The sequence below is a fragment of the Capra hircus genome, chromosome 3 (assembly GCF_001704415.2).
Source record: "Capra hircus breed San Clemente chromosome 3, ASM170441v1, whole genome shotgun sequence".
In the NCBI taxonomy this organism is placed as follows: domain Eukaryota; kingdom Metazoa; phylum Chordata; class Mammalia; order Artiodactyla; family Bovidae; genus Capra; species Capra hircus.
In genome coordinates this window covers 66,514,369-66,535,013 of record NC_030810.1, presented here as the reverse complement: position 1 = coordinate 66,535,013, position 20,645 = coordinate 66,514,369, and the positions used below count along the sequence as shown (strand labels likewise).

The 20,645-nt window shown below is 39.1% G+C and overlaps 1 pseudogene; it reads left to right on the top strand.

Annotated features, from left to right (window-relative positions):
- LOC108635619 lies at positions 234-20,076 on the top strand (annotated as a pseudogene).

The window sequence follows — 20,645 nt, the reverse complement described above, 5'->3', positions numbered from 1 at the left end:
GCAGAATTTATGAGAAGGCTGAGAAGAGAAATCTATATTCCTATTTGCCATCATGCAGCACTTCCTTTTCCTTATTTGTGTCCATGTTAAGAGGAGGCCAATAAAATGGAGAAGCTGGCATCATAGGAGGGTGAACACTGAGTCATCACCTGAGTCCAGTTCGGAAACAGATTTTCAGTAGCATAGCAGTGAAGACTGTCTTGAAACCTCATTTCAGAACCCATAATGAGGCCATGAATGTCCAGACAAATAGGCAGGATTTGTTAGACAACAGAATTGTTCGTGTATTAGCGATGTCCCTGTGGTGCATAAGGGCTTCCTATGTGGTAAACAACCTGATTCCCAATGCAGGAGACAAGAGTTCAATCCCTGGGTCAGGAAGATCCCCTGGGGAGGGGTATGGCAACCCATTCCAGTATCTCATGGACAGAGGAACCCGTCGGGCTACACACTCTACAGGGTCACACAGAGTCGGACACAACTGAAGAGACTTAGAATGCGCTCAACACATGTGATGCATCAAATGAAAGACTGAGAAAGCAAAGGACATATGGTGGAGGCGTGAGAACACTAACATTTTGGGGGTGAGAAGAGGCAGGATGGGACATGCAGGCATTGGCTCTAGGAGTTCTGAGACAAGCTTATGTCTCATTTTTGTGGAGTACTTAACATGTCCTGGGCATTGTTTTAAGTCCTCAGTGGCCAGAAGTGAAAAAAGTGGATAAAATCCTTGCCCCATGCAATTCTAGTCTAGGGTCAGGCAGGTGATTATGAAACAAAGATAGTCAAAGTCCATATAGGTGTTCAGTTCAGTTCAGTTCAGTTGCTCAGTCATGTCCGACTCTTTGCGACCCCATGAATTGCAGCACTCCAGGTCTCCCTGTCCATCACCAACTCCCAGAGTTCACTCAGATTCATGTCCATCAAGTCAGTGATGCCATCCAGCCATCTCATCCTATGTTGTCCCCTCTCCTCCTGCCCCCAATCCCTTCCAGCATCAGAGTCTTTTCCCATGAGTCAACTCTTCCCATGAGGCAGCCAAAGTACTGGAGTTTCAGCTTTAGCATCATTCCTTCCAAAGAACACACAGGGCTGATCTCGTTTAGAATGGACTGCTTAGATCTCCTTGCAGTTCAAGGGACTCTCAGGAGTCTTCCCCAACACCACAGTTGAAGAACATCAATTCTTCAGCACTCAGCTTTCTTCACAGTCCAACTCTCACATCCATACATGACCACTGGAAAAACCATAGCCTTGACTAGACGGATGTTTGCTGGCAAAGTAATGTCTCTGCTTTTCAATATGCTGTCTAGGTTGGTCATAACTTTTCTTCCAGGGTACAAGCATCTTTTAATTTCATGGCTGCAGTCTCAATCTGCAGTGATTTTGGAGTCCCAAAAAATGAAGTCTGACACTGTTTCCAGTGTTTCCCCATTTATTACCCATGAAGTGATGGGACCGGATGCCATGATCTTCGTTTTCTGAATGTTGAGCTTTAAGACAACTTTTTCACTCTCCCCTTTCACTTTCATCAAGAGGCTTTTTAGTTCCTCTTCACTTTCTGCTATAAGGGTGGTGTCATCTGCATATCTGAGGTTATCGATATTTCTCCCCGCAGTCTTGATTCCAGCTTGTGCTTCATCCAGCCCAGCGTTCCTCATGATGTACTCTGCATAGAATTTAAATAAGCAAGGTGACAATATACAGCCTTGACGTACTCCTTTTCCTATTTGAAACCAGTCTGTTGTTCCATGTCCAGTTCTAACTGTTGCTTCCTGACCTGCATACAGATTTCTCAAGAGGCAGGTCAGGTGGTCTGGTATTCCCATCTCTCTCAGAATTTTCCACAGTTTTTATGATCCACACAAAGGCTTTGGCATAGTCAATAAAGCAGAAAGAGATGTTTGTCTGGAACTCCCTTGCTTTTTCCATGATCCAGCGGATGTTGGCAATTTGATCTCTGGTTCCTCTGCCTTTTCTAAAACCAGCTTGAACATGTGGAAGTTCACGGTTCATGTATTGTTGAAGCCTGGCTTGGAGAATTTTGAGCATTACTTTACTAGCATGTGAAATGAGTGCAATTGTGCGATAGTTTGAGCATTCTTTGGCATTGCCTTTCCTTGGGATTGGAATGAAAACATGACCTTTTCCAGTCCTGTAGCCATTGCTGAGTTTTCCAAATTTGCTGGCATATTGAATGCAGCACTTTCACAGCATCATCTTTCAGGGTTTGAAATAGCTCTACTGGAATTCCATAACCTCCATTAGCTTTGTTCGTAGTGATGCTTTCTAAGGCCCACTTGACTTCATTTCCAGGATGTAAAGACATTAGGTAAAAATGTTAGATAAAACTTTTTATTTATTGGCACTTGGTGGATGATTTGATTAAATTTAGTAAATAAGTACCATATAGCTTAGTTCCAAGCCTTTGGGCTCAGTGCTGTAGACATCAGTGACCAAATTAATGGTCATGCTTTCAAAATGTCTTTAGTCTAGTTGACAAGACCACATGTGTGCTGTCAGATTTAATAAAGTGTGATTGAAAAAGAAACAGGTTGGAGAGAGGAAGAAGATGCACTTAAATGTAATGCCTGACAAAAAGTCAGTGTTTGTTCTACTAGAAATATTTTAAGATGAAGTTTTGTTATTTTAGCTTTGTGCTAGTGGATGAAATAAATTATGTCTTTTATTTGCCTTACTTTGATAATTATTTGAATATGATATCTAAATTTATGTAGTTTTCCATTTCTGCCCAAGAGGAGTTGGAAATCGTGTGTTTACTTTTTATTAAACTTTTAATTTTGTAATGGGGTATAGCCAGTTAACAAACAATGTGGTGATAGTTTCAGATGAACAGCAAAGGAATCCCCCAAATGACCTCCCATCCAAGCTGCCACATAACGTTGAGCAGAGTTTCATGTGCTATACAGTAGGCCCTTGTTGGTTATCAATTTTAAATCTGTGTTTATCCCATCCAAACTTTTTAAACTATCTTTTCCAACTGTTCTTCCTCCTGGCAACCATAAGTTTGTTCTCTAAGTCTGTGAGTCTCTTTCTCTTTTCTGAGTTAATTTGTATAATTTCCTTTTAGATTTCACATATCAGAGATATCATATGATATTTTTCCTTCTATGTCTGATTTACTTCACTCAGTATGACAATCTATAGGGCCATCCATATATCTACAAATAACATTGTTTCATTCTTTTAATAGCTGGGTAATATTTGCAACATTGTACAAGAGAGAGGGATCAAGACCATCCCCATGGAAAAGAAATGCAAAAAGGCAAAATGGCTGTCTGGGGAGGCCTTACAAATAGCTGTGAAAAGAAGAGAGGTGAAAAGGAAAGATATAAGCATCTGAATGTAGAGTTCCAAAGAATAGCAAGAGAGATAAGAAAGCCTTCCTCAGTGATCAATGCAAAAAAATAGAGGAAAACAACAGAATGGGAAAGATTAGAGATCTCTTCAAGACAATTAGAGATACCAAGGGAACATTTCACTCAAAGATGGGCTTGATAAAGGACAGAAATGGTATGGACCTAACAGAAGCAGAAGATATTAAGAAGAGGTGGCAAGAATACACAGAAGAACTACACAAAAAAGATCTTCACGACCCAGATAATCATGATGGTATGATCACTCATCTAGGGCCAGACATCCTGGAATGTGAAGTCAAGTGGGCCTTAGAAAGCATCACTATGAACAAAGCTAGTGCAGGTGATAGAATTTCAGTTGAGCTATTTCAAATCCTGAAAGATGATACTGTGAAAGTGCTGCACTAAATATGCCAGCACATTTGGAAAACTCAGCAGTGGCCACGGGACTGGAAAAGGTCAGTTTTCATTGCAATCCCAAAGAAAGGCAATGCCAAAGAATGCTCAAACTACCGCACAATTGCACTCATCTCACATGCTAGTAAAGTAATGCTCAAAATTCTTCAAGCCAGGTTCCAGCAATACATGAACTGTGAACTTCCTGATGTTCAAGCTTGTTTTAGAAAAAGCAGAGGAACCAGAGATCAAATTGCCAACATCTGCTGGATCATGGAAAAAGCAAGAGAGATCCAGAAAAACATCTATTTCTGCTTTATTGACTATGCCAAAGCCTTTGACTGTGTGGATCACAATAATAAACTGTGGAAGATTCTGAGAGAGATGGGAATACCAGACCACCTGACGTGCCTCTTGAGAAATCTGTGTGCAAGTCAGGAAGCAACAGTTAGAACTGGACATGGAACAACAGATTGGTTCCAAATAGCAAAAGGAGTACATCAAGGCTGTATATTGTCACCCTGCTTATTTAACTTCTATGCAGAGTACATCATGAGAAACGCGGGACTGGAAGAAACACAAGCTGGAATCAAGATTCCTGGGAGAAATAGAAATAACCTCAGATATGCAGATGACACCACCCTTATGGAAGAAAGTGAAGAGGAGCTAAAAGCCTCTTGATGAAAGTGAAAGAGGAGAGTGAAAAAGTGGGCTTAAAGCTCAACATTCAGAAAATAAAGATCATGGCGTCCGGTCCCATCACTTCATGGGAAATAGATGGGGAAACAGTGGAAACAGTGTCAAACTTTATTTTTGGGGGCTCCAAACTCACTGCAGATGGTGACTGCAGCCATGAAATTAAAAGAAGCTTACTCCTTGGAAGGAAAGTTATGACCAACCTAGATAGCATATTCAAAAGCAGAGACTTTACTTTGCCGACTAAGGTCCGTCTAGTCAAGGCTATGGTTTTTCCAGTAGTCATTTATGGATGTGAGATTTGGACAGTGAAGATAGCAGATTGCGGAAGAATTGATGCTTTTGAACTGTGGTGTTGGAGAAGACTCTTGAGAGTCCCTTGGACTGCAAGGAGATCCAAACAGTCCATTCTGAAGGAGATCACCCCTGGGTTTTCTTTGGAGGGAATGATGCTAAAGCTGAAGCTCCAGTACTTTGGCCACCTCATGCGAAGAGTTGACTCATTGGAAAAAGACTTTGATGCTGGGAGGGATTGAGGGCAGGAGGAGAAGGGGACGACAGAGGATGAGATGGCTGGATGGCATCACTGACTCAATGGACATGAATCTGAGTGAACTCTGGGAGTTGGTGATGGGCAGGGAGGCCTGGTGTGCTGCGATTCATGGGGTCACAAAGAGTCGGACACGACCAAGAGACTGAACTGACTGAATATTCCATTGTACATATGTACCACGTCTTCTTTATCCAGTCCTCTCTTGATGGACATTTAGGTTGTTTCCATGTCTTGGCCATTGTGAACACACTACAGTGAACATTGGGGAGTATGTGTCCTTTCAGATCATATTTTTCTCCAGGTATATGCCCAAGAGTGGGATTGCAGGGTCATATGGTAGCTCTATGTTTAGCTTTTTAAGCAACTTCCATACAGTTGGAGAGGCTGTACAAATTTATCTTCCCACCAACTGTGTAAGAGGGTTCTCTTCTCTCCACACCCTCTTTAGCATTTATAATTTGAGGATTTCTTGATGGTAGCTACTCTGACTGGTATGACATGATATCTCTTTGTATTTTTGATTTGCATTTCTCTAATAACTAGCAGTGTTGAATATCTCTTCATGTGCCTCTTGGCCATCTGTATGTCTTCTTTGGAGAAATGTCTATGTAGGTCTTCTGCTCATTTTTGATTGGATTGTTTGTTTTGATGCTGTTAAGTGTTATGAGCTGATTATAAATTTTGGAGACTAATCCCTTGTTGGTCACATCATTTGCAAATATTTTCTCTGAATCTATGGGTGGTCTTTTCATCTTTTTATGGTTTACTTTGCTGTGCCAAATATTTTGAGCTTAAGTAGGTCCCATTTGTTTATTTTTGTTTTTATTTCCACTATTCTGGGAGATGGATCAACAAAGATATTGTTGCAATTTATCTCAGAGATTGTTCTGCCTATGTTTCCCTCTAGGAGTTTTATAGTGTCCTGCTCATATTTAGGTCTTTAATCCATTTTGAGCTTTGTGTGTGTGTGTATGGTGTTGAAAAATAATCTAATTTCATTTTTTCCATGTAGCTCTCCAGTTTTCCCTGCACCATTTGTTGAAGAGATTGTCTTTCCATCATTGTGCAGTATTGCCTCCTTTGTCACAGATAAATTGACCATAGGAGCATGGCTTTATTTCTGGGTTTTCCGTCCTGTTCCACTGATCTATATTTCTATTTTTTGTGCCAGTATCACACTGTTTTGATGACTGTAGCTTGATAGTATAGTCTGAAGCCAGGAAACCTGATTTCTCCAGCTCCATTTTTCTTTCTTAAGATTGCTCTGGCTGTTCAGGGTCTGTGTCTTCACACAAATTTGAACATTTTTTGTTGTGATTCTGTGAAAAATGTCATTGGTAATTTGATAAAAATTATATTGAATTTGTAGATTGTGTCAGGTATTATGCTCATTTTAACAATATTCATTCTTCCAATCCAAGAACACATTATACCAGTCCATCTGTGTCATGTTTTATTTCCTTCATTTGTATCTTATAGTTTTATGAGTACAGATGTTTTGCCTCATTGGATAGGTTTATTCCTCACTATTTTATGTTTTTGATGCAATGGGAAATGGGGTTGTTCCCATAATTACACTAGGTTATTTTTCATTGTAAGTGTGTAGGAATAGGAACACAAGAGATATCTGTGTATTAATTTTGTATTCTGGAATTTTCCAGGAAAAAAATTGATGACCTAAAGGAGTTTTCTGGTAGTGTCTTTAGGGTTTTCCATGTGTAGTATCATATTATCTGCAAACAGTGACAATTTTACTTCTTTCCAATTTGGTTTCGTTTTCTTTCTTTTCCTTCTCTTAAGCCTTCCAAAACTGCGTTGCATAATAGTGGCAATAGTGGACATCTTTGCCTTGCTCCTAATCTTAGAGGAAATGATTTCAGTCTTTCACCATTGAGAATGATATTTGCTTTGGGTTTATCATAAATGGCCATTATTATACTGAGGTAGGTTTCCTCTATTGTCCACTTTCTATCTTTTTTATCATAAATTGTTGGTGAATTTTGTCAAAAGCTTTGTTTCTTGCATCTATTGAGATGATCATATGGTTTTTATTCTTCAGTTTGTTGATGTGGTGTAACACATTGATTTACAAATATTGAAAAATCCTTGAATTCTTGGATTAAGAATTCAAAACTGCTTAATCACGGTGTATGATCTTTTAATGTGTTGTTGGATTCAGTATACTAGTACTTTATTGATTTTGCATTTATGTTCATCAGTGATGTTTGTATGTGTTTTTCTTTTATGTGATATCTTTGTTTGGTTTTGGTATCAGGGTGGTGATGGCTCATAGAATGAGCTTGGGAGTACTCCTTCTGTGCAGTTTTTTGAAAGAGTTTCAGAAGAGTAGATGTTAACTCTTCTCTAAATGTTTGATAGAATTCACCTGTGAAGCCATCTGGTCCTGGACTTTTGCTTGTTAAAAGATAGTTAATCAAAATTTTCATTTCAGTACTTGTGCTTGGTCTATTAATATTCTCTGTCTCTTCCTGGTTCAGTCTTAGAAAGTTGTAGTTTTCTTAGACTTTGTCCTTTTCTTTTAGATTATCCATTTTATTGGCATATAGTTGCTTGTAGTAATCTTTTGTGATCCTTTGTGTTTCTGTAGTGTCCATTGGAATGTCTTATTTTTTCCTTTCTAGTTTTATTGATTTGGATCTTCTCCCTTTTTTCCTGAGGAGTCTTGCTAAAGGTTTATCAATTTTGTTTATCTTCTCAGAGAGCCAGCTTTTGGTTTCATTGATCTTTGCCATTGTATTTTTGTCTTTATTTCTGCTCCGATCTTTGTGATTTATTTCCGCTCTGATCTTTGTGATTTATTTCCTTCTAACTTTGGGTTTTGTTTTTTTCTCTAGTTATTTTAGGTGTTATGACAGGCTGTTTACTTTAGATTTTTCTTGTTTCTCAAGGTAAGATTGTATTGGTAAAACCTCCCTCTTAGAACTGCTTTCACTGCACTCCAAAACTTTTGGATCATCATGATTTTGTCATTTGTCTCTAAGCACTTTTTTGGCTTCCTGTTTGGTTTCTTCAGTGATCCATTGATTATTTAGTAATGCATTATTAAGTATTTAGCCACCATGCATTTGTGTTCTTTACAGTTTCTTTCCCTCTGATTATTGATAATTACTCATCTCTTAGTGTTGTGGTTGGACAAGATGCAGGATATGATTCCACCTTTCTTAAATTTACTGAGGTTTGATTTGTGATGCAACATTTGATCTATAATATGGAGAATGTCGTACATGTACTTGAGAAGAGAGTGTATCCTTGTCCTTTGGACTGAATGGTCTATAAATATCAATTAAGTCTATCTGACCTAATAGACCATCTTAGGTCTATTAGGCTCAGGTCTGTCATCTTAGGTTTGCATTTCCCTCTTGATTTTTTGTTTGGATGATTTTTCCATTGGTGTATGTGGAGTATTTAAGCCCCCCACTATTATTATGTTACTGTTGATTTCCCCTTTTTAGGATTTTAGCCTTTGCCTTATGTATTGAGGTGCTCCTGTGTTGGTGTATATATGTTTACAATTGTTCTATCTTTTTCTTGGATTGAATCCCTTGATCATTATGTAGTATCATTCATTATTTTGCATAACAGTCTTTATTTTAAAGTCTACTTTGTTGGATATGAGTATTCAGCTTTCTTTTGATCTCTATTTACAAGAAATGTCTTTTTACATCGCCTCACTTTCAGTCTGTATGTTTCTCTAGGTCTGAAGTGGGTCTCGTAGATGGTATCTATACAGGCTTTGTTTGAGTATGCAGTCATCCAGTCTATATCATTTGGTTGGAGCATTTAATGCATTTTCATTTAATGTAATTATCAATATATATGTTTTTGATAACATTTTCTTAATTGTTTTGGGTTTGTTTTGGGTTGGTCTTTTTTCTTTGCTTCCTTTTTTCCCTTTTCTCTTGTGTTTCCCACATAGAGAAGTTCCTTTAGCATTTGTTGCAAAGCTGGTTTGGTGGCATTGAATTCTCTTAGCTTTGCTTGTCTGTAAAGCTTTTGATTTCTTCATTAAATCTGAATGAGAACCTTGTTAGGTATAATATTCTTGGTTGTACATTCTTCCCTTTCATCACTTTAAATATATCATGCCATTTCCTTCTTGCTTTCTGAGTCTCTGCTGAAAAATCCGTTGATAACATTATGGAGATTCCCTTGTGTGTTATTTGTTGCTTTCCCCTTGGTGATTTTAATATTTTTACTTGTATTTAATTTTTGTTAGTTTGTTTAATATATGTCTCAGTATGTCTCTTGTTGAACTTATCCTATATGGAACTTTATGCATTTCCAGGACTTGGGTGAAAATTCCTTTCTCTTATTAGAGAATTCAACTAAAATCTCTTTGAATATTTTCTCATACCTTTTCTCTTTTCCTGAGATCCCTATTGTTAGAATATTCATACATTTAATGTTGCCCCAGAGATCTCTGAGACTTTCCTCATTTCTTTTCATTTCTTTTCTTTATCTTGTTTTAACAGCAGAGATTTCCACCATTTGTCTTCCAGGTCACTTATTCATTCTTTTGCTCTTGTTATTCTGTTATTGATTCCTACTAGTATATATTTTAAAATTTCAGTTATTTTATTATTCATCACTGTTTGTTCTTTACTTCTTCTACATCTTTATTAAAAATTTCTTTTATCTTCTCAATTAATGCCTCCTTTATTTTTCTTGAATCATCTTTTCTGTCTTTGAAAGTGAAAGTGTTAGTTGCTCAGTCTCGTTCAACTTTGTGACCCCATGGACAGCCCACCAGGCTCCTCTGTCCATGTGATTCTCCAAGCAAGAATACTGGAGTGAGTAGCCATTCCCTTCTCCAGGGGACCTTCCTAACGTAGGGATTGAAAGGGGGCCTCCTGCATTACAGGCAGATTTTTTGACTGTCTGAGCTTCCAGGGAAGTCATTCTTTTGGAAGTAGATTGCCAGTCTCTTCTTCATTTATTTGGTCTTGTAGGTTTTTACCTTGCTCCTTTGTCTGCACTGGGCTTCCCTGGTGGCTCAGATGGTAAAGTGTCTGCCTGCAATGTGGGAGACCTGGGTTTGATCCTTAGGTCGGGAAGATCCCCTGGAGGATGAAATGGCAACCCACTCCAGTACTCTTGCCTGGAGAATTCCATGGATGGAGGAACCTGGTAGGCTACAGTCCATGGGGTTGTAAAGAGTCGGACACGACTGAGGGACTTCACTTTCACTTTCTTTCTTTATTTTGTCTGCATGGTATTTCTCTGTAATCTCTGTAACCTAATCTCTGTAATCTAACCTCTGTAATCACTGTTTTGTCTCACTTACTCTGCTTGTGGTCTTGTTTTGCAGGGTGCAGGGTCTTAGTTCTTCTTGCTTCTGGTATCTGTCCCTGGGTGGATGAGTTTAATCCAGGGGCTTAAGTGATCTTCCTGTTGAGAGGGACTGGGGTCTGCCCTCTGGTGGGAAGAACTAGGTCTTATCCCTCTGGAGGACAGGGCCATGTTGAAGGGTCCCCAGTCCACAGTCACTAAAGCGAGACCCATCTCAGTTGTGGGAGCACTCACTGTCCATTCAGATGTTCTATAGGCACTTTTTCTAAGCCATTCATGCGGGTTTAACCCTTGGCTTCTGCAGCTATAAAAAGAAGTTTTAGTTCTTCTTCCTTAGCCCCACAGCCCCTGGGGCTCAGCTTTGGTTTCAACACCACCCAGGAGAGAGGGGGGTGAAGGCAGCTACTGACTAGACCACATTTGTTCACTAAGGAGGGAGGGGCAAGAGGTTGCTACGGACCAGGAACATATGCTCACTCAGTTGTAAGTGGGACAAGGCAGCAATGACTGGGGCACACACACTTGCTCTGACAGGAGTCCTCCAAGTGCCCCAAGCATCAGGGGCTGGAGTTTGGGGAGAGAGGCCATGATGGTGGCCCTGCCCTCTGTGTGCTACTCAACAGTGGCACCTTGCTCCCATGGCAGTCTGTGCTTCCTCTAAGAGCATTTAGAGGAAGAGTATTCCTGCCTGTGGAGCTCCTCACTCCCATCCCCTCAGGCTGTCTCCGTGCAGCCTGCAGCAGTCCTTTTCCCAGGTTCGTGCTCCAAACCCCACGCTTCAACACCCAGTCCACCCCACCATTGGCAGAAACACGTCTCAGGCTGGAGCACACACGGCTGTGGCATGGACCACCTGTATAACTCTCTCTCTGTTCTGCCTGCCACAGACCACCATCTGCACTTTACTCAATAGCCCCCAAACTCCCCTACTTTTTCAACTGATCTTGCCACTAGTGAGGAAGCTTCCTTGGGTATGGTAACCTCTCTTTTCCATCAGCTCCCCACCAGGATGTTGGTCCCCTCCCATTTCCTTTCTTTTCTTCCTTTTCTTAAAGATCCTACCCAGTTATGTGGAAAACTTTTCTTGTTCTTTTAGATGTATGAGGTCCTCTACTAGTGTTCAGCACATGCTCTGTGTGAATAGGTCCGCTTGTAGATTTATTCTCAGTGTGCGTGTTGGAAGAAGTAAACCCCAGGTCCTACTATTCCAATTCTATCATCTTAACTCAAACTTGCTGAATTTTTAAATCTGAGAATATTGGGAAATGTGCAGTAGCTTATTTATTGTTTGGATATAATTTAAATACCCAGTTATGCCAACTATGTTTATTTTATATCACTTATGATTAATACATGTGTGCATAATGACTATGTTCTAACATTCATCAAAGAATAACTAATTATACATCGGTATTGTTATTTTATTTCCTCTAATTGAGGACAAAGAAATACTTATGAAGAATCCTCTTTTATTTGAAAATATGGTGGCTCAAAGGGTAACTCATCTACCTACAATGCAGGAGACCTGGAGTCAATCCCTGGGTCAGGAAGATCTCCTGGAGAAAGAAATGGCAATCCACTCCAGTATTCTTGCCTGGAAAATCCAATGGATGGAGGAGCCTGGTAGGCTACAGTCCGTGGGGTCACAAAGAGTCAGACACGACTGAGCGACTTCACTTCACTCACTATTGTAATCACAGGAAATGCCTTTGTAATTGTCAAAGCCAGTATGTCTGTCTTCAAACAATTTCTTGGCATGGTGATTAGGCTAACTGAAATAATAAATAAGGACATGATAGAATAAGTCTATGAATACATTTCTAATTTACAAGTAAACTCTTAAATCTATTGTTTTAATGTGCTCTCTAGGGTGATTCCAAGAATGACTCATGGATCTTTGCTTTGGCCGTGCTTCTGTGCAGCACCGTTATCTATAACAGTATGAGCACCATCAACAACCAGGCCCTGGAGCACCTGCAGTATCCTTCTAGGAACTGAACTATCAAGCTTCACTGAGTTTATGGGGATGGAGATGGAATCACATTTCCTTCCCTGCCACAAAGTTGTCTTTAATGGTGCAAAGGGGACTCAGAACTAAAGAGAAAGTTTTTAATTTTTATTAGGAATGTGGGAATTGTGAGTAAGGAATTTCTTTTCCTTAATCAAGTCCTAGTTATGTGACAGAGCTCACACAACTAATCAAAGCCAAGTCCTCTCCCAGCCCTGATGGAGAAGAAGATTGCACAGAATTTGTGGCTTTCTTTCCAGACTTTATATGGGCTGTACGGGATTTCACCCTGGAGCTAAAGTTAAATGGTCATCCTATCACAGAAGATCAATACCTGGACAATGCCTTGAAGCTGACTAAAGGTTATAGGGCATGGCCTGGGCAGTGGGTGTTTGAATAGAGTGTGGGATCTACTAAGTACTTTCCATCATCTCTAGGGTCGCATTTATATTTGAGATTAACATCTGTAGAAATGGTGATTAGATAGTGGGTTGCAAAGCTCTAGGGACTGAATTTTAAGTTTACTTAAGAAAAGTATGAGTTAAATTATTAAAAGGCCAATTTTTTCTTTATACAATTTTTAATTTAGCACCAAGATTACATTCAGTGCTAAATCCTTCTGAAGTCAGACACTTGTGCTCCTATATTAGTTTCTGCTTTTCTCTAGTAGGGAAAACAATATACTAGATAATTGCAATATGAGAAATTACAAAGAAAAGTCTGTGTAGTGAGAAAAAAAATCACACTGTTACATGTTATTCTTCTCAAAAAGGGATAAATTGTTCTAATTCTTATATACTTATATCATCTATAAAATGACTTTATGTTCTAAATAAACCTGGAGTGTGCTTTTAATCTATGACTTTTCAATATTTCTGATAATTATCATAATGATCACTTCATTTTCAAATCACAGCTTCTTTTAATTCCCACTTACCTTTTCATTATATAATTTGCAAATAGTATGTTAGTTTAAGGGCTTCCTTCGTAGCTCAGTTGCTAAAGAATCTGTCTGCAAAGCAGGAGACCCAGGTTCAATTCCTGGGTCGGGAAGATCCCCTGGAGAAGGAAATGGCAACCCACTCCAGTATTGTTGCCCGGAGAATCCCATGGACAGAGGAGCCTCGTGGGCTACAATTCATGGGGTTGTAAGAGTCAGGCATAACTTAGTGACTAAACGACTACCACCAACTTGTTAGTGTAAAGGATTATATTCATAGTGATGTACACTGAAACCTGAGAGGAATATTAATTCTAATCTCCATATTTCTTGCTTTCATATTTCTATTTATAATTTTTCAAAAAATTATTGAGAAATTGACTAGACATAAGAGAACCACTGTCAAATCAAACATAATCCTTTATCAAAAAGAGTTTACAGATTAATGGTGATATCTTAAAATATCAGTTTAGTTACACTTACTTTTCAGAGGTTTTTGCTAAAAATATGTAGCTTTGTACAAATAATTTTAACATCAAAATAATTCTCCTTCAATAATCAAATGTCATTCCTAACATTTCTGATATTGTCCAGTATCCTGTTTGTGGCTCTTCTTTTTGGTCCCACCGATCAATTCTCACATAAGACTAAGCAGAGCAAACATTTATATTTGACCTTTTATTCTTTTAACCATTAGTACAGCAAACATCTAATAAAGAAACATTCTACCATGTTCAGTTCTGGAGATGCTAGCCATAGGTTTCTTTTACTGGATTAGACATCTCCCCAAATTTCTCTCCGGTTATATCATTGGTGTAAGTCTGATGAGCAAAGAAGTACTGCATGTCTGTTTTAAAGGAGTTATTACCATAAAAGTCAACAAGAATACACAAATCTGTCATGAACATGTTTGCCTCTCTTGCTGCAAGACTGCCTCTGCTTTAATCTCTGTTTCTCTGTCCCTTAGGCAAGAGTATGAACATACAAACATCAAATTTATGCAGAGAGTGCATCAGGGAATTCTTTCCAACAAGGAAGTGTTTTGTCTTTGATCGACCAACAAATGACAAAAAACTCCTAGCTGATATTGAGAATGCGTCTGAAAACCAACTGAATCCTAAATTCCAGGAACAAACAAAAGAATTCTGTTCTTACATCTTCACCAATGCAAAAACCAAGACACTCAGAGAGGGAGTCCCCGTCACTGGAAATTGTAAGCCTTTTTTTCCTATTATTATGAGTAGCAATATACTGGAGATATTTTATATAATGTGTTTTTCAGTATTTCTGTTTGATTTTATACGGAATTTGGGCACTCCATAAAAAATGTGCAAATTTTATAATTATCTTATTTGGGGGATTATAAATCTCTCCCATAAACTGCATATTTGTCACTGATGTCTGTGATTTCCATTTATCTGAAAAATTTCCCGATTCAGAACAAAAATCACTATCTCAGTATAAAAACAGAATATGCCATTTTCTCAGGGGAAACCTTATACAATAAAAGTTCTTTGCAAGGTGAAAACAAAAAATATTTTGAGAGTTTTGTGTGGTTCAAAAATCAGTACCAGCCTATAAATCTTTGAAAGTACCTGTAAAGCCTCAGAATTAGGAATAAATAAAATCTGATATACCCTGCCTCATCTGAATACCTATGTAAGCTATTTTGCTTTTAAGGTTTTAGTAGGATACTATATTTTTCAGATACTCCTTAATATGTTGCATACAGGTAGATTTTCAATTATTTTTTTAGCCCCAAGGCCTGAAGAGCCGTAATAGTGAAGAGTCAGTAGGAAAACAAAGGTGATGATAGTAAAACGAGATATGGCTCTGTGTGTTTGTGTGTGTGTGAGAGAGAGAGAGAGAGACTTTAGAATTGTAATCCCATAATCTTGTATTTTATGGACCAATGACTTGATATTTATCCCTTAAATTTGATGACCTATTTAGGGCTGGGAAATTTGGTTGCGACCTATGTGAATACCGTCAACAGTGGAGCTGTACCTAGTTTGGAGAATGCAGTGATGATTCTGGTTCATCTGGAGAACTCAGCAGCTGTGCAGAAGGCAGCTGGCCACTACAGTGAGAAGATGACCTAGAAACTGAGCCTCCCACAGACACAGAAAAATATAAGCAGTATACTCCTTGGAATAAATGACAACAAGTTTCTCTATGACCCACCTCCCAGAGTAATGGAAATAAAAACAAAGATAGGATGTGGATCAAAGAAAAAAAAAGATAAATAGAACCTAATTAAAGTTAAAAACTTTTGCACAAAGAAGGAAACTATAAGCAAGGTGAAAAGACAGCTTTCAGAATGAAAGAAAATAATAACAAATGAAGCAACTGACAAAAAATTAATCTCCCAAACACACAAGCTACTCATGTAGCTCAATACCAGAAAAATGAACAACCCAATAAAAACCTGAGCAAAAAACCTAAACAGACATTTCTCCAAAGAAAACATAGACATGGCTAATAAAAACATGAAAAGATGCTCTCAACATCTCTCATTAGAGAAATGCAAATCAAAACCACTTTGACATATCATCTCACACTGGTCAGAATGGCCATCATGAAAAAGTCTACAAACAATAACTGCTGCAGAGGATGTGGAGAAAAGGGAACCCCCTTACACTGTTGGTGGGAATGCAAACCGGTACAACTACTATGGAGAACAGTGTGGAGATTACTTACAAAACTGTGAATAGATCTGCCACATGACCCAGAAATCCCACTGCTAGGCATATACATTGAAGAAACCAGAATTGAAAGAGATGCATGTACTCCAGTGTTCATTGCAGCACTGCTTACAATAGCTAGGACATGGAAGCAACCTAGATGTCCGTTGGCAGATGAATTGATAAGGAAGTTGTGGTACATATACACAATGGAATATTCAGTTCGGTTCAGTTCAGTCACTTAGTTGTGTCCAACTCTTTACAACCCCATGATCTACAGCATGCCAGGACTCCCTGTCCATCACCAACTCCCAGAGTTTACTGAAACACATGTCCATTGAGTCGGTGATGCCATTCAACCATCTCATCCTCTGTTGTCCCCTTCTCCTCCCACCCTCAATCCTTCCCAGCATCAGGGTCTTTTCCAATGAGTCATCTCTTTGCATGATGAGGCCAAAGTATTGGAATTTCAGCTTCAACATCAGTCCTTCCAATGAACATTCAGGACTGAGCTCCTTGAGGATGGACTGGTTGGATCTCCTTGCAGTCCAAGGGACTCTCAAGAGTCTTCTCCAACACCACAGTTCAAAAGCATAAATTCTTTGGTGCTCAGCTTTCTTTATAGTCCAACTCTCACATCCATACATAACTACTGGAAAAACCATAGCCTTGACTAGACAGACCTTTGTTGGCGAAGTAATGTCTCTGGTTTTTAATATGCTATCTAGGTTGGTCATAATTTTCCTTCAAAGAAGTAAGCGTCTTTTAATTTCATGGCTGCAATCAGCATCTGCACTGATTTTGGAGCCTAAAAAAATAAAGTCAGCCACTGTTTCCCCTGTATCCCCATCTATTTGCCATGAAGTGATGGGACTGGATACCATGATCTTCGTTTTCTGAATGTTGAGCTTTAAGCCAATCTTTTCACTTTCCTCTTTCACTTTCATCAAGAGGTTCTTTAGTTCTTCACTTTCTGTCTTAAGGGTGGTGTCATCTGCATATCTGAGGTTATTGATATTTCTCCCGGCAATCTTGATTCCAACTTGTGCTTCATCCAGCCCAGCATTTCTCATGATGTACTCTGCACAGAAGTTAACTAAGCAGGGTGACAATATACAGCCTTGACGTACTCCTTTCCCTGTTGGAATCAGTGTGTTGTTCCATGTCCAGTTCTAACTGTTGCTTCCTGACCTGCATACAGATTTCTCAAGAGGCAGGTCAGGTGGTCTGGTATTCCCATCTCTCTCAGAATTTTCCACAGTTTATTGTGATCCACACAGTCAAAGGCTTTGGCATAGTAAATAAAGCAGAAAGAGATGTTTTTCTGGAACTCTCTTGCTTTTTCCATGATCCAGCAGATGTTGGCAATTTGATCTCTGGTTCCTCTGCCTTTTCTAAAACCAGCTTGAACATGTGGAAGTTCACGATTCATGTATTGTTGAAGCCTGGCTTGGAGAATTTTGAGCATTACTTTACTAGTGTGTGAGATGAGTGCAACTGTGCAGTAGTTTGAGCATTCTTTGGCATTACCTTTCTTTGGGATTGGAATGAAAAACTCAGCTATAAAAAGAATGCACTCAAATCAGTTGTAATGCAGTGGATGAAACTGTAACCTATTATACAGTGTGCAGTAAGTCAGAAAGAGAAAGACAAATATTATATATTAACGCATATTTGCAAAATTTAGAAAGACAGTAATGACTATCCTACATGTAGGGCAGCAGAGGGGACACAGATGTAAACAACTTTTGGACTCAGTGGGAGAAAGTGAGGGTTGGATGATTTGAGAGAGTAGCATTGAAATGTGTACAATACCGTTTTTAAAACAGATGACCAGTGGAAGTTTGATGCATAAAGCAAAGCACCCCAAGCCGGTGCTCTGAGACGACTCAGAGGGATAGGATGGGGAGGGAAGTGGGAAGGGAGTTAGGATTGGAGTAGACATGTATACTCATGGCCAATTCATGTTGATATATGGTAAAAACCATCACAATATTGTAAATTATTCAATAAAAATAAAATTAAAATAAATAATTCAATTAAATATAAATAAACAATTTTAATTTAAAATAATCGCATGACAAATTCTCTTATCTCATATGAAGGCGAGATGGAAATACCAGACCACCTTCTTGCCTTCTGAGAAATCTGTATGCAGTTCAAGAAGCAACAGTTAGAACTGGACATGGAACAATCGACTGGTTCCAAAATGGGAAAAGACTACATCAAGGCTGTATATTGTCATCTTTCTTATTTAACTTATTTACAGAGTACATCATGCGAAATGCCAGGCTGGATGATGCACAAGCTGGAATCAACATTGCTGGGAGAAATATTAATAACCTCAGATATGCAGATGACACCACCATTATGGTAGGAAGTGAAGACGAACTAAAGAGCCTCTTGATGAAAGTGAAAGAAGAGAATGAAAAAGTTCACTTGAAACTCAGCATTCAGAAGATGAAGATCAAGGCATCTGGTCCCATCACTGCATGGCAAATAGATGGTGAAACAATGAAAACATTGAGAGACTTTATTTTCTTAGGCTCCAAAATCACTGCAGATGGTGACTGCAGCCATGAAGTTAAAAGATGCTTGCTCCTTGGAAGGAAAGCTGTGACAAACATAGGCAGCATATTAAAAAACAGACTTTACTTTGCTGACAGAGGTCTGTATAGTCAAAGCTATGGATTTTCCAATAGTCATGTATGGATGTGAGAGCTGGATCATATAAAGAAGGCTGAGCGCCAAAGAATTCATGCTTTTGAACTGTGATGCTGGAGAAGACTCTTGAGAATCCCTTGGACTGCAAGGAGATTCAACCAGTTAATGCTAAAAGGAAGCAGTCCTGAATATTCATTGGAAGGAATGATGCTGAAGCTGAAGTTCCAATACTTTGGCCACCTGATGGAAAGAACTGACTCATTGAAAAAGACCCTAATGCTGGGAAAGATTGAGGGCAGGAGAAGGGGATGGCAGAGGACGAGATGGTTGGATGGCATCACTGACTCAATGGACTTGAGTTTGAGCTCTAGGAGATGGTGAAGGACAGGGAAGCCTGGCATGCTGCAGTCCATGGGGTCATGAAGAGTTTGACAGGACTGAGCAACTGAGCAATATCTGGGGGATTATAAATCTCTCCCATAAACTGCAAATTTTGTCACTGATATCTGTGACTTCCATTTATTTGAAAAATTTCTCTATTCAGAATAAAAATCAATATCTCAGTATAAAAATAGAATACACCATTTTCTCAGGGGAAACCTTATACAATAAAAGTTCTTTGCAAGGAGAAACAAAAAATATTTTGAGAGTTTTGTGTGGTTCAAAAATTGGTACCAGCCTATAAATCTTTGAAAGTACCTTTAAAGCCTCAGATTTAGGAATAAATAAAATCCAATATACCCTGTCTTATCTGAATACCTATGTAAGGTATTTTGTTTTTAAGTTTTTAGTAGGATACTGTATTTTTAAGATACTCCTTAATATGTTGGATACAGGTAGATTTTCAATTTTTTTTAGCCCCAAGAACCATAAAAGTGAAGAGCCAGTAGGAAAACAAAGGTAATGATAGTAAAAGGAGATATGGCTCTGTGTGTGTGTGTGTGTGTGTGTGTGTGTGTGTGTGTGTGTGTGTGTGTGTGTGTGTGTGTATGTGAGAGAGAGAGAGAGAGAGAGAGCCTTTAGAAATGTAATCTCATAATCTTGTATTTTATGGACCAAAGGCTTGATATTTATCCCTTAAATTTGATGGCCTTTTCAGGGCTGGGAAAGTTGGTTGTGACCTACGTGAATACCATCAACAGTGGATCAGTTCCTTGTCTGTAGAATGCAGTCACATGTCTGGCCCAGCTGGAGAACTCAGCAGCCATGCAAAAGGCAGCTGACCACTACAGTGAGCAGATGGCCCAGCGACTGAGCCCCGCCACAGACACGCTCCAGGAGCTGCTGGAGCTGCATGCAGCCTGTGAGAGGGAAGCCATAGAAGTCTTCATGGAGCACTCTTTCAAGGATGAAAATCAGGATTTCCAGAAGAATCTTGTGGTAACTTGATTCAGGAGATGGAGGCACAACAGAAGAGTTTCCAGGAAAACATAGCCCAGCTGACAGAGAAGCTGGAGAAGGAAAGAGAAAACCTACTGAGAGATGAATATGATGTTGGAGCATAAGCTGAAGGTAAGTCAGGCTGTGGCCTTAGTTGTGCTTGATGGTCATTACCATGGGACCTCAGGAAGGGATGGGCGAAGTTTACAGCAAGACCATGGAGGAAGCATCATTGCCATTTACTGCTTCTGATTCATTAAAACCCTTAGAATTATTCCTTTTTTAGAAAAGAAGGCTTTAATTTCTACTATATATGTAGACTTTGGAGATTTCAGGATGAGTATTGATACTTCAAACCCTTGGAAATTATAAATAGGGTTTAAGTAGCTATTTGGGGAAATTTTAAATGATTCCGTGAAGCTCAATTAGACAGATATTGCAACAGCATATATTTAATATGAGCAGCAACTGGTTTGCTTTCAGGATCCCTGCCAATTACCAGGAACTCTGTTCTCAGCCATAGGCCCAGAGACAGATCTATGCTGAGATAAAACTATAAAAAATGTCCATACTTAAAAACACTGGGATGCGGCAGCTTCTAAACTTGCTGCATTGTCTCCAGGGGTGGATAGATACC